Source organism: Aquila chrysaetos, chromosome 6, assembly GCF_900496995.4.
Source record: "Aquila chrysaetos chrysaetos chromosome 6, bAquChr1.4, whole genome shotgun sequence".
NCBI classification, from domain to species: domain Eukaryota; kingdom Metazoa; phylum Chordata; class Aves; order Accipitriformes; family Accipitridae; genus Aquila; species Aquila chrysaetos.
Window position 1 is genome coordinate 22,820,545 of NC_044009.1, and position 14,245 is coordinate 22,834,789.

The 14,245-nt window shown below is 40.0% G+C and overlaps 1 protein-coding gene across 6 annotated transcripts in view; it reads left to right on the plus strand.

Annotated features, from left to right (window-relative positions):
* SPATS2L (spermatogenesis associated serine rich 2 like) overlaps window positions 1-14,245 on the plus strand; it is an 88,697-nt gene that overhangs the window by 25,747 nt on the left and 48,705 nt on the right. The window contains exon 3 of one of the 6 annotated variants that reach the window (XM_041124356.1): window positions 4,553-4,694. The exons of the other annotated variants lie outside the window; for them this stretch is intronic. The gene's annotated coding sequence lies outside the window, so the exon portion shown is untranslated. The remainder of the gene's footprint in view (window positions 1-4,552; window positions 4,695-14,245) is intronic. 6 annotated transcript variants of the gene reach the window in all.

Sequence of the window (14,245 nt, forward strand, 5' to 3'; positions counted from 1 at the left end):
AACTGGCAGCTCTGACGCAAAGAACTCAAGAAATAATTCAGATTAGATTTCACTGATCAATATCAAAGTCTGAAACTGAAAGCAGGTTGAGGTTTCACAGAATTTTCTGAGGAAATCATCAAGGTTAAAGGAAACTCTTGAGTTCTTGAAGAGGTTCTTTATTTTTAGGATGTTTGGACTGCTCTGTTGTTACTGCTGGCCGTTCTTTATTCTAATTCTGTTAATATTAAGATGGATAAGCATTTGTTCCTCGTGGTGAAAAGCATCACAGAGGCTTTGGTGAATGTATAGTAGTGTGACTGGTCCGAATGTAAGAGTTCAAGGTGGCCATCTTCAAATCTCTTACTGGATCTGTCAGTCAATGCTATCCAATTCCAGGAGAGATATGACATTATGGGATTTGGTTGGTCATGCAGTAAGCACAGTGAAACTGAAACTTCAGTGTCTTCATAAAAGATGTTATGCAATTTCTCATGGCTTTTCAATACTGAAGCACTAATTTGAATGAAGGTTTCCTTGAATAATGGGGAAGAGTGAACATATTCATAAAAAAGCAGCCTCCAGTGAAGGCAGGATAGAATTGCCCCCTGCCAGTATGTTCTGAAATGGTTCATGCTGTAAAGATTTATGATCAGAGCAAGTAGTTTTTCTTCGCCAGTGATAGCTTGTGGTTTTTTTCTCTCTAGGGAGCATGCACTCGGAGTAGGTTGGAAGAATTGTGGATATCTTTATCCTCAGCAGCAGAGGAACAGAAACCTTCTCTGAGGGCAGTAGGATGGAGTGTGTGTTCTGCTAGAATGGAGAACCAAGGCAGTAACTTGTGCCCTGTCCAAAAGCAGGGTGTATGTGGGGATAAAGTGGTGAAAGAGTTCTTGTGTTTTTCCTCCAACTGCACAGTTCAGGCAGTTTAAAAAGAGCCAAAGCATTCCCTGTTTGCTGTGCTGTGATTGTGAACAAGGTGGCTAGACTGTCTGGTCTCAGTTAATGAGCAGAACCCCTGGAAAAATAGTGATGGATAAAGTTCAGCTCTTGGAACGACTCTACCTGTGTCAATATTGTTGGGAACTCTGCATATTTAAGGAAGACAGCCAGTAGAGCTGAATCTCGTCCTGTATAAATTGCTTCTCATACATGGGTCTTTTTTTTTTTTTTTTTTTTTCATTGTTGGAGCAGAGAGTCCAAATGTTGGGCAACTATAGAGCCAGCTCTCTTCAGCCAAAATCCTTGGTTCTGTGGATGCCAGCGATAGAGCTCTGTTAACCACAGAATCTAGTCGCAGCTCACATCTGCTGCCTGCAGAGCCAGCCCTGTGTGTTTTGGTATGTGGCTAAATTGGAGATGTGAATTTGTGGCAGTTCCGACTGCATGGTTTTGTCTACAGTAAGAAATCTGTACAAGTGACTGCCAGAACTGCTCTTTGTGAATGAAAATGATAACTTTGTGCATGGCTTCGTGAAAATATAGTCAGACACTTAAAGAAGGACTAGCTGTTCAGGAATCACCTTTGCCTTTACTTGGGGTGGCTGTAGAAAAGTGAAGGAAAGGCATGACTGATACAGGGCCTTACTTGACAATAAACACTGTGGTCAGCTCTTCTGTGACTGCACAAGCCACAGTAACTTCCTGCTTTGGTAAGTTGAACTTCGCTTATCCCAAGTTTTGCTGTGATTTGGGCTCTCTGGGGAATGATAACTGGCTCATAGGGAATTCAATTAGTTTTTTGGAGAAGCCTTGTTCAGCAGACATTTGAGAAACTTCATCATAACTGAAATATATCTCCACCCACCCCAACAAAACCCCTCTTTGATTGGAAAATTCCTAGCCAGCCCAGTTAATTGTCTGCCAGTTCTTACTGCTTGCAGGATGGTTAGAGCAGGTTAAGATACTGAGAATTTGGCTTGCTTAGTGTGGTAACTCTGTTAAGTGGCACCATTTCCTTGGTAGTGCATACATGCAATATATAGGAGATTGTAAGTGCTATTGTAATGTTGCTAATTAACAGCAGTGGGAAGAGAGATTTAGCAGTTAGGGCAATTTTGAAGTTCCCACACAAAACATGCTTTTCTGTGTACTTATCTGAAATGTGCTGATATCCATGTTTGCCCAAGAGAAGTGGGTATGGCATCCTTTAGCACACCGACAGTTTCAACAGGTAGGGCATTGCTGGTAACTGCAAACGAGAGCTTAATCTGATGCTTTTGACGCTAGATTCTGTGGAGCAAATAGTATGTTACTTTATCCTGCAAAGCTATGTTAAATATTCCTTTGCAAAAATTCTGGACAGATGCAAAGTAGAGGTCTATCTAATGTACCACAGATTTTATCAATTCATGGATTGTGGCATGCCAAAGATTGCCTCCAGTGAATGGGCAAAAACAGATGAGCTGACAAATGCTCTAGAGTATGTATCTGTGCTGTATAGTGTAACTCATCTTACCTGTCTTTGAGAAAAGTACCTTCAAAATAAAACATACATTTATTTTCTTTTCCTCAACAGAGGAACAAAATACCTTCTTTTTATTCTGTCAATAGAATTACTCCATTTGCTGTCCACATGTCATGTTCATTTCCATGGCTAGTCAAACAACTTTCTTTATCAGGATTGCCCTTGCCAAGTTAAGAAATCTGCAATTTAAAAAAAAAAAAAAAAAAAAAAAAACATTAAATGCCTGGCTAAATAAGGGCCTCAGTTCATGCATGTCAGGCAACACTTCATATGCTATTGACCAGAAGCAAAAAAGTTTTCTGGCATTGTCTTCTGACTATTGGGGTGGGTGTGGGAGGGGAGACTGGTTAAGGTGCCTTTGCATATTTTTGGCAGTACACAGTCTGCATTGGTGGACTGTACTTTTACAATTAATTTTGATGTAGCTGGGTAGTGTGGGTTTCAGCTGAAAAGAATAATTGTTTTCTTGGGTTTTTGCTCCATAAAAAGTGCAGTTGAAGGTCCAGTAAATACTGTAATAGTCACTTATGTTAATGTGTGATAGCAATTAAGTTGAAGGACTGTATGAAGAATAAGTAATTATAGGTTAACTTATTTATATGCTTTTGTAGTTGTTTCCAGGAATGCCTTTTGTTAACATAGAAAAATCAGTGTTGTCCTTGGGGGTAGGAAGATGGGGGGGGGAGAGGAAGACCAGCATTTGTTGTAAATCTGGGAATACCAAAACATCAGTGGTATTGCTTCCAGTGTACTATATGACTCTATGGGTACTGTTAACATGGGAATACTGCTGGGCCTGTATCTGTTTATCATGGGTATACATCAGGTACTTTTAATAGAGGAGCTTGTAAGAATTTTTGTGGAGTTTTTATTTACATACATTTGTGTGCGTGTGTGTACATATTTTAATTTTTTTATATATATGTGTGTATATATACTGTTGAAGGAAAAACTTACATCTTCTTCAAAGGACCTATATGGGGTGACTTGGTCTTAGAAAATGAAAGGCTGCATTTAATTTCGGTGTTCAATTTTGGATGGTTCAGACTGCTCTGGCACATTTAAATCAAGTACTTACCTTCAAGCATATGCATAACCTCACTGACTCATAAAGTATGCTTACATATGCTTTGAACATACGTTAGTCACCTGAGGCCTAGCTGCATTAAGGTTTCTTTAGGTCTGTCCTGTCTTCAGTTGAGTATCTGGCTTTATCAGTTTTCATCAAAAGCACTTTACTTCAGGGAGCTCTTTCAGAGCTCTGGTCAAGTTCTTCCCTTCCCCAAGCTCACCATAAACTTGTCAATTGGTCATCATGAGTGTGGTGCTTCCCTGTGTGCTCAGTCAGGGAAGCTCTGGTGACTATGTTCGAAATGCCACTGCCCAGGGGCTCTTTCTCTCTGTCTGCAGCCGGTGGGGGGGGGGGGTTCTGCTGTCCTGTCCTGTCCTGTGGGACCAGCAAGCAGCTGGTTCAAGTCGGTGTAGCTCCTGGAATTCAAAGGAGTTGCTCCAACCTGTATTTGCTAAGAAATCAGACCTGCACATCTAGCAATGGTAAACTGGCTCTTTAAAGATGTCTGAGCGAGAAGGAAAGGCAGCATGGACTTACAACACTTAAGAGAAAGAAGGCTGAAGTGTGAATAGCTCCAGGACTTTCTTTGAACTTGAGATTTATTCCAAGATTATGAGAATTTACTGTAACAATTACACTGTACCAGTCTGCTGGTAGAAGTTTGATTCCTTGTGGTAGTTTTTTCTTAACACCTAAAACAATTGTGAATTTTAACACTTCTTGACATTTACTTTTGTCCCTGTGTTCTTACTGTTTAGAGAAACCACTGTGATTGAGGCAAGGTATACTACTACATTACATACTTTGCTGTTAGTGTTCTCACACCATACTCTTTTAGCAGTCTGCATTTGGGCAACCACAGAAGCAAATTAACTGACACTGTCTCTTGGCATGACATTCTGAGCTGAAATAGGAGCCAACGTAAATGACTTTTAATGACTTAAGCCCCTGGCAAGAATGACTTGGAAGATAATACCTAGTTTGTAAAAACTGAAAGTTAACCTTTTTTTTCTTTTTTTTTTTTGGTTTTGCAGGGGGTTCATGCAAATGTAGAATTTGAGTAGATCATCTTTTACTACTTCACTGCTCTTTATCAGTATGTTTGGCAAGATTCCTTCAGGCGCTTCAGGAAGAGCAAGACACTAATGTTTATTTTGGCAAGCATTGCTGTAGAAAGTGAGTTTTCTCAGTCTGAAATTTTCTTTCCAGAATCCCCATCCCTCCCTCCTGCATATCAGAGAGGACCATTTGACTGGCCATGTAGCTGAATCCACCTATTCTGAATTGGGTTCACCTCTACTAGTGAGATACATGTAGTAAACGTGTGAATTTTGGACAACTTCAGTTTATGCTGAATCAGAGTGATGCTCTTCAGGTGCTCATCTAGGATGCCAGCCAGCAGAACATAGGCTCTAGGCTCTCAGCAGTGATTCTGTTACAGAGTGGGGAGGCTATAGAGCCCCTGGGTGCAGTCTGTAGAGAGCATCAGGATCCGAGCAAGTTGCCACTTTATCCTGAGCAGCCACTGCAGTTGTGATATTGATGGAGTGGTGCTGGGATTCTTGCCTTTGGATCTCTGAAGCGGGGAAATGCCTTTGCTGGCTCTTAACTGATTCTAGGAAACTAATAGGTGGGTTTGAGGGGAAGATGAAAAATATTTAGAGAAATTCCTCTTCTCCTCTTAAGAATGGCCCAGGGTTTAAAGCACGCTTCCAGTGTAGCAGAAGGCTGGTTTGGAACAGGCACTAAATCTTCAGTATCTGTAGGCTGGAGACATTCCCTTGTCACTGGGCTGCTGGGATGAGTTTTTTCAGTCTCTTCCATTTGAGCTGTTTAATTTTGGTTAAATAAACATTTATTGGATGGATATATAGGACAAGACTCCTCATTCTTTCAGAAGTTCTTATTTTAATGAATTGATAATTTCCTAGTCTGAAATGAAAAATTGTTGGAAGACTTTCTGGCTTATTATATTTTAGTATTTTTTTGTAGTTCAGTATAGCTTCTTAATGTGGAGTAGAGTTTCAGTGCCATTGGTGAGTGTTTATTAGGTAAAAAGGTGGTATAAGTTGTATGGGTCACAAAGAAGAGCAATGGGAAGCACTGTCACCTCAGTTTTGAATTAAATGTGCATTTGACCACTGACATCCTTTCAGCGATATACTTGATAGTTGTTCAGGTCAAATCAGACCATGTACCTCAGCAGGGACACAAAACCAAATGGATGGGTAGTTCAAACACATGATGGTATGTATACCAATTGAGGTGGGAAACTGTTGGCTTCAGTTTACTGGCACTCTGCTTCAAATGGCAAGAGTCATGCAGCTTTAGAGAGGCTCAGGCTTGAAAAGAAATCTTTGGCTACTAATCAGTATGGTAAAGAGGATGGGAGGAATTTTCAGAGGTTGTGCCTAAGTCAATTGGCTGTTTGCTAGGAAACAGCTCTTTATATCATGTAAATACCCATTCATGGAAAGGCCTGGTACTGTGCAACAAGATTGCCTTCCAGAAATTTGACGTTTTTTGAATCTGAATTCCTAGGTTTTGTTTAACAAATGTACTGTTACATGTGTTTTGGGGATGTTTTTCAGTGTTTAGAATGCTGTTTATTTTTTTTATTAATTGTACTTATTTTCAAATTTATTTTACTTAAAGTATCATTATTTCATAATGCATTTTATAATATTTGTAGTTTCCACCCACTGAACTACTACTGAACTGACTAGAATGTGTTCTTGGAATACTCCCAAGTTAACTAAACTTTTGGTGTCCAGTATTTAGCAAAGACTTGATTAGCTTTTCTGTAGTAGGATATTTCATGACTTCATGAAGTTTGAACACCTTTTCATCCGTAGTATTTCCTCTGAACAAAGATGGAGGGTGGGAGATTGATCTGCCTTGTAGCTTTATCTCTGTTTCTGCCAACTGTATGACATAATCTTTTGTTTTTAATTCATGATATCATTAGAAGTACCGTGACTGTATTTAAATGCAATTTAATACAAGTTTGTCAAACAAGAGAGAAGAGAAAGTGAGCAGTAATGAGAACTTTACAAGTACCTGGACTTGTAATCACTTGCCCACCATGCAAAGAGATTGGGGATCACTCATCCTAAGCTCATTGCCACTCTATAGTAGTTGACTGCCATCCCCTGGACTCGGTAAATGAATCTTAATAGGCCACACAAAATTAGTCTGGGTATTTGTATTGTGTGTACTTTTAATGCACAGGTGCAGAATGTGAGGTAATGAATCAAAGATCTTTTTATGGATGGAAGCCAAGTAGCCATCAAAGGAAGGAGTAGTGTTCATATCGCATGGAAGCAAATAATTGTTTACTAACTGTGTTAAGTACAGAAGGTGACTGCTGGTGTAAGAATGTATGTATATTGCTATGGAATAGATGTATGTACCATTAGAAAAAAAACAACTTTATTCCAGTAAGATGGTTGCTGGATAGGGGAAGTTACTGCGTTTTCTAGTGAAACTTAATGATGCTGTGATGATTCTTTTGGCAGACAGTAAAAAATGGGTGCGGATACATACCTTATTATGCCTTGGCTTATGGGTTGTCACAGAACAACTTAGTGCAAGGAGCATTTCTGGGTATGTGTATGTGCCTGCCTATATATATATCAGCAGTTACAGAATATCTACTTTGTACTGGTACCTGTGTGTTGCAACATGGATACATTGCTCTACACAGGACTCACATGTGTGCCCTTCTGTGGCCCAATTTTTCATTCCAATAATTTGCAGTAATTAATGCAGAGCTGGCCTTTTGTCAACGTTGTGATTCAGGTGTCTCGTATGGCAGAGTTCTTGGTTGTTTCATTACAAATATAGGAAGAGCAGACACCACATTTTGCAATGGGAAAATGCAAGGAGGTGGCAGAGATGGCTTTAGAATTCAGCCTGAAGCATTAGTAAGAAGAAAAGTAATTTCTAGTGTTTGGTATTCTTGAGCACATAAGGCTAAAATTCCTGAAGGAATTGCTCAGAAGTGCAAGAAAAGATCAGCAAAACGTTACCACTTACTACCTATTTTATTATTGCAAATATGGGCATATATTTTGCAGCTGTCTGTTCAGCTGTTCTCCTGAATCTTCTGCCCTTGTGAGCCAGAGGCTATGAGAATCACTTTGATTCATTTCACTGCAGTGTAATGCCACTTACGCTGTATTTAAGCTTGAACAATATTCTCTGTGTAAAGGCTGATTCTGAAGGTACCAAAATCTATACTTTCTTAGGGTTTTTTTAAAATTGGTCTCCATTGCTCAAATGCAGGATGGTGTTAATGACCTAAATATAAGTAACTGTTTTGGATCCTTCTCAGCCCAAGGTATAGTTTACAGAGTTAGCAGATTTTTACACTTACACATCTCTGGGATGGTAACTCTGGTGGTAACTGTCACATGGTGTCAGTCACCATGGCACCATTGGCACGAATGAACATCAGCTAGTACAGGGACACTCACTGATCTTTTGGGGGAGCCACACTGAAACTTGTGTAAAAGAAGAGCTTGGCTTGGATAGGACAGACCCAACATTCGAAGACTGTACAGCAAGAGGGTTTGCAAGCAGCCTTTGCTGTAGTGACAAGGGTGTGGTGTTGTCTGTGGACCAATGATAGGAAATACAGCCAGAATCTCTGTATCAAAAGATATGGTCATGTCACTGAATACTTGTAAACTGGATGAAATATTAATGGAGTTTGGGGAAGATACCAGTCAAGTATCTTTCTTCTGACCCTCTCTCAAACTGACCTTGAACATGCTGGAACATTCCTCTGCAGGACTCTGTTACAGCGGGGGGCTGCAGCACCAGGTGCGTGGAGGACCTGAGGATCCATCACACACCACATAGTGCTCTTTCCAGCATGAAAGCAAAGATGCCTGTGGAGCCCACATATGTAGTGGCCTGGCTTTGCTCATGCACTGGGACTGGAAGAGGGAAGTGAGCTAGCTGACAGGAGAAGCACAGGCTCTCCCTGGCTTACATTAATAGCATCATCTCTGCTTAGGAAGAGGAGAGCACAAGAAGATCAAAGGGCAATGTGGTATATCAGAATGAGGTACAGGACTTACTAGTGCTTAACTGTTTTGTTGTGACACCGTTTGGACATCACAGTGTTACTCTGATACCTACTTAGAACCGTTCCTGCCCTCGACAGAAGTCTGAGAAAGGAAAGAGACAGGCTTGAAAGGACACTGACCCAGGTGCTAAGGACTGTCCTTCTTCTCATATCCCACTCTCACCTCTGTTCCTTTTCTCTTTATAGCAAATAGGTCTGTGGTCTCTCAGGTATGGATTTTATAGTGTTAAGTAACATAACTGAGTTCCTGATGCGCCATTGCATATTTTCCAAACTCTCATGCCTTACTGCCTGTTTTCAAGCAAGCAGTCTGCAAAGCTGTAGATCTCTGAGACATCTGCTTCTTTCTCAGATTGTAATGTCAATCATTTCAGAAATCCTCAGGGAGGAGGTGATAAACAATGGGCAAGTATAAGCTGCTTTTCTGTAGGAATCCAGACCTACATGTGGAATCAGTGAGACGTTTTATTTCCTGCATCCTGTTTCCGGCTCTGTAGCCAGTAGGTTTCAGGCAGAGCGTGGTGACCATCAGGGGATCAGACTGCATTAGCTGAGCAGAAGGGAGAATGCAGAGGCAACAGCTGCTTTCTGTGGTTGATACAAGCATGACCAGGGGGTGGTAGTGGGATTGTGCTCTGGAAATGGGGAATATTCTGGAATGTGTGTGCACTCGCATATGTTTATGCATGCATTTAAAAAAAAAGATAATAAAGGCCTCAGATATCATCAAACTTACCCAGAGGCACTTAACTAGCCCAAAGTGGCTGATCTCAAACTTCTGAAAACCAGGAAATACAAAATGGTGTGTACCATTTCTGGATACAATCTTTAGAAAGGCATAAAACAGTACTGGAGAAATAGCAGTTCTGTATTAATTACACTTTATGTTGCTTTTACTAAGTGTGTTCATTTATAATGACACAGAATGCTAAAAGGACAGCTGGGAGGATGCTTGTTAATATGTCCTAGATGCTCTTGACACTGGTTACGCTTATGCATTTATTTTATTATATTTATCTTTAGACGCTAGACTACAGCAAATAGAAAATCATACCCATTGCTAATCTGAAGATAGTGAAGACAAGTGTCTACATCTCATGCTATCTCTAGTAGTTTTGCAACCACAGCGGCAGGGCTTTGTGCACAACTAAGGACAGTAATTTTGGTAACTAACAATCATATGCACACTAATGTTTGGCCTTTGACCTAATGAGGTCATTTTTTCTTCTGCTATTTAAATAAAATCTGAATGAAGACCAGAAGAATTCCTTTCTGAAATACTTGAATTTTGGAATCACACTCCTGCAGTTTTGTCAGTCTCTGATACAATAATGTTAACATAGCAACTGCATCAGAAAAGGTGTGTTCATCCCAGCCTTCATCTGCAATTCTCTGGTAGCATCTCTTTATAATGAAAGTTAAAGTTAAATGTGGAATGGAGGCCATGTGTCTCTGATTCTGCTGGTTTTATCTTTACTTAGGGCATGTGGAAGTCTGCAGGCAAGACAGTGTAATATAATACATATGGATAGATAGCAATCCCATTTAAAAATGAGATTTAGTTTTGTAGAGAAAGTAGAAGTGCAGAAGATGAAAGCATGGTCCAGGCTGCTACAATCTCATTAGATACTTAGCATTTACATCTTATTTTTTTAAGTTGGCTCTAAAATTGTGATTGCTTTGTTCCACCCATACCTTGCATGCTACCTTTGTGGAGCTGGGGGATTTTGACTGAACTCTTTGGAAATGAGTAAATGATCCTTAATTAAAAATAAAAAATCCACTTTCTAGCATTGATCTACTTTATGAACATAGTTGAGTGACAGAATTGTAAACTCCAGTTGCTCTGTTAACAGTGAAAGCTTACTCAGTGACTGAGTGTGTATAGTATTGCTTAGTAGGGCTGATAACAAGTTTATCAGTGGTAGGGCTGTGTATCCATCTATCTCCTGCCTTGTGTTGCTGTACTGTCACCCAAACTGTCTGTAGTCATGGGGTTGCCTGACTTGTAAAAGGGAAGAGGAGGGCAGTGCGAAAGAATCTGGCAGAGGGTTTTTGGGGGGTGTTGTGTGAAACTTTGAAAAGGTTAGTCATGAGACATTTGAAAGAAATTAGCACAGTGAAAGGAAGGACTGGGTTAGCACAAGGTGCAGCAGATGACTGCAGAAGCAGGTAGGGATTAGAGAAGCATTGGCAAGGGTCAAGTCAGTTAGACCTGGGATTCCTGTTGTGCTGGGGCAGGGGGGAGCATTATAAAAGGAAACAGTTGCAGTGGGCAGATGAGGAAATAAGTCTTTTTTGGGGTATAGGAGACTCTTCATCCATAAACCTACAGACGGAAAACTCTTCCAACACTGGATTATTCTATGCTGTTTCATGGGGAATCTTCTGTTCCCCATTGCCAAAGATAAGTTATATCTTCAGGTGACAGAAATGGTGGAATAGGTGTCACACAATCTCTTCCACTCTGATAGAGCTCACTGCCGGGGTATTTTCACAAATCTTATCTTTCTGGCAACATTTACGCTTTCATAAACTCCTTTCCCGCTCTGTGTATTTACAGGGAGATTCTTTTTTGTTTCGTTGGAGGGGAGCATGTTTCTTCTTTTTCTGATGCTTGTTCTAAGTCTCAAATTTAAATATGCCAGGTGGTAATTGCCAGGTTTTGCAGTAGGGGCAGGGCATAGGCTTGGTCTCATGATTCTCTGATGCTTGAGATGCAGGCAATCCCACCCATGCAAAGTGTTGCGTAAAATTGGAGTGTTTGTCAGCTTTACCCGAAGGCCTGTCTAGCTGGAAGGTGTCTGTGAGCTGAACACCTCCGAAGATGGTACTAGTGGAAAGGTGTCAGGTGTTCTTTGGAAGCTGAACAGAGCAGCAGTGGGATTTCACAGCTGCTTGAAGACAGAAAGGAAACTTCTGTAAAGACTGGGCGAGCAGCCACATACTTAATTAAGGCTGTGACAGGTGAGCTCTGGCGTGTTTTGCTGCAGTGGTTAAAGGCTGTTCCTAGCTGTCTGCCCTGCTGGACGTTGCTGCTTGCAGTAAGGTCAGCAGGACAGAGCATGCGCCAGCACCTTAGCTGCCCTGGTTCAGTTTCATGTTAGCTTAAACCTGTGTAGAGTAATATGAATTGCTTCATTTGGTAGGAGAGAGAAGTAAGGCTCTGCCAAACTTAATCCAGGCTTCTCTGCAGCATTCCCTTGAACGCTATTGAAATGCTTCATTGTACAAGGCAAGTAAAATATCTCATTTGGACCTGTGTATAGAAATAACACCCTTTCATCACTATTTGAGATCAGGATGTTAACAAGCAACTGAGAGTGATCTCCTATTCCAGGTAATGCATTTGAAAATTGGTATCAGAAATTAATGACCTGTTTATATAAGGGATTCTGTAGTATTGTTTCCTTTCATTCCTTTTTCATGGAAGTCCTGTTGGTATGACATGCAGTGACATTTCAGGAGCACAAGTACAAGCAAGAGAGATGTGGAGAAAGCCAAAGCGTGTGAGCTGACATTCAAGCCAAGATCCTCTCGTATACAGTGTGTTTTGTGCATTATAAATTTAGTGCTTGTGTTAATCTTAGCCACTGCAGAAAACCTTCTGTAAAAAATCTTTCTCCAAACATTTTTTTGTGTGTGTATGCTGTTAGTGACATGCAAAGAAAGCACTGTTCCTCCCCCCGGCTTTAGGGGGCTTTAGGGCTCGGTTGAGGGCTGTATCGATGTTCCACAGCTCAGGCAGAAAGAAGCTTCTCTGAAGAGTTCAGGATGAGAATGTAGCAGCTCAAATTTAGAAGCTTTAGCTCCAAGCTTGAATCTAAACTTCAGTGGGACTATTTTGTTCATTAAATTATACATGTGCTATAATCTTTTGTCACAGGATTAGAAATGAAGTAATTGTTCAATACAGAGATTAAAATATAATCAGAGGAAAAATGCAAGTTAATTCAATAGATCAGTTTGGGCTACAATGAGAAAATTAAATTGATTAGCTATTAAGTATAGCCATAAAGGATATTTTTTAAAATTAGTGCTACATTGACATTTTCCTGTTAATGTATCATTTGTATTTTATGTAACAAGCAGTACAGGACTGAGTTATATAAATGAGCAAGTGTTTTATGCAGGTTATTCCAATTATCTGTCCTTGGAGAAGGTGAATGAAAAATAGCTCCAACTCAGTTTTAGCATCTTCATTTTGACAGCTGTAATATGCATATTAATGAAGAGTCTGAAATGTGGAGGAATGAGTCAATTTATAAAAGCTGGTATCCTCTTAGTTCTTCATCTTAAAAGGAAAAAAAAAAGAAAGAGGAAGAGAGAAACCGAGGGTATGTTTTGTGTAGCTTGCCAAGTCGTTTTGAAACAGCTTGCAGTTGGTAGCTAGCTGAATCAGCACCACGTTCATCAGTGGAAGACTATAATCATAGTAATAACTGGAGTGTACAGCAAAGAAGAGACGAGTCAAATCTGGCAAGGTGTTGCATGAAGTTTTTATGTCTGGTTTTAAACTGAGAGCATTGCTACAAAGAGTAAATTTGGCTAAGTGCTGTAGTAGGGTTTAATCAACAAATTGAATTTAAATTTGAAGAATTATTTATCCAGTATCTTTGAAGCAACATAAATTGAGAGGTGTGGGGCTTTCACAAAGTATGATTATTGGGATTAATTCGCTTCATGCAAGATACGGTTCATACAAGATGCAGTACAAGGTGCAAAATTAGTAAAATATATGCTGAAAAAGCAGAACCTGAAGATTTCAGGTGACAAAGATCTTTTCCTGTTATTTATTAGTTTTTATAGATTAGTAGACTTTTAAGGCCAGAAGGGTTTGTTAGCTATAATCCTTATTGTACTTGTTTCTGTGCTGTGTGTTGGTTCCAAGAACAGTTTTTTTCCTGTTTTTGTTAATGTTGTTATAAGGTGTTAGATCAGATTAAGTGTATTTAAATTGGTATGCAAGAGGGCAGGCTTCCATCAGTTGTCTGTAACATTACAAAAGCTACTAGATAGTAGATATAAGGACAAACTAGTCAAATTCCTTAACATACAATTATCTATTAAGCAGAGAATAATATCAGTCCAGCATGGTTTTGACGTCACTAGGTAGAAGGCATGCTTTTCTGAAAAGCAGTAAGAGAGAAGAAGACTTACAGAGTAGTTTTAGAGTAAGTTTTCCAGTCTGCATGGGAAATGTGATGACCTGTATCTCATGTTCTGTGCCCATTTGGCATGAGAAATAGCTCACAGCAAAAGACAAGAAGTGCATAAAAAAATGTTATATAGGGACTATAGACTATGATCATTTCTTAACACTCTCCTTTAGTTTTTGGAACACACTAAATATTGGAAATGGAGTTGACCCAAGCTCATATTCTGTGTGATTTTCCTGCATGCTCTGTCCAGACATTTTATAACTCTGCTTTTAGCCATTGGGTGCATTTGACAAAGAAACTGATTTGAGCTCTTTCATCCTTGATTTAAGGAGGGGCAGGGACAGGAACCTTCTGATGTGAGATACCACCAGACACTAAGGCAGAGTGACAGGGTAGCCCAGTTGCCAGGAAGAAGTCTTATCGGACATAGTGAGACTGCAGCTCAGTGTCTTGACAAAGCAGTGAAGCCA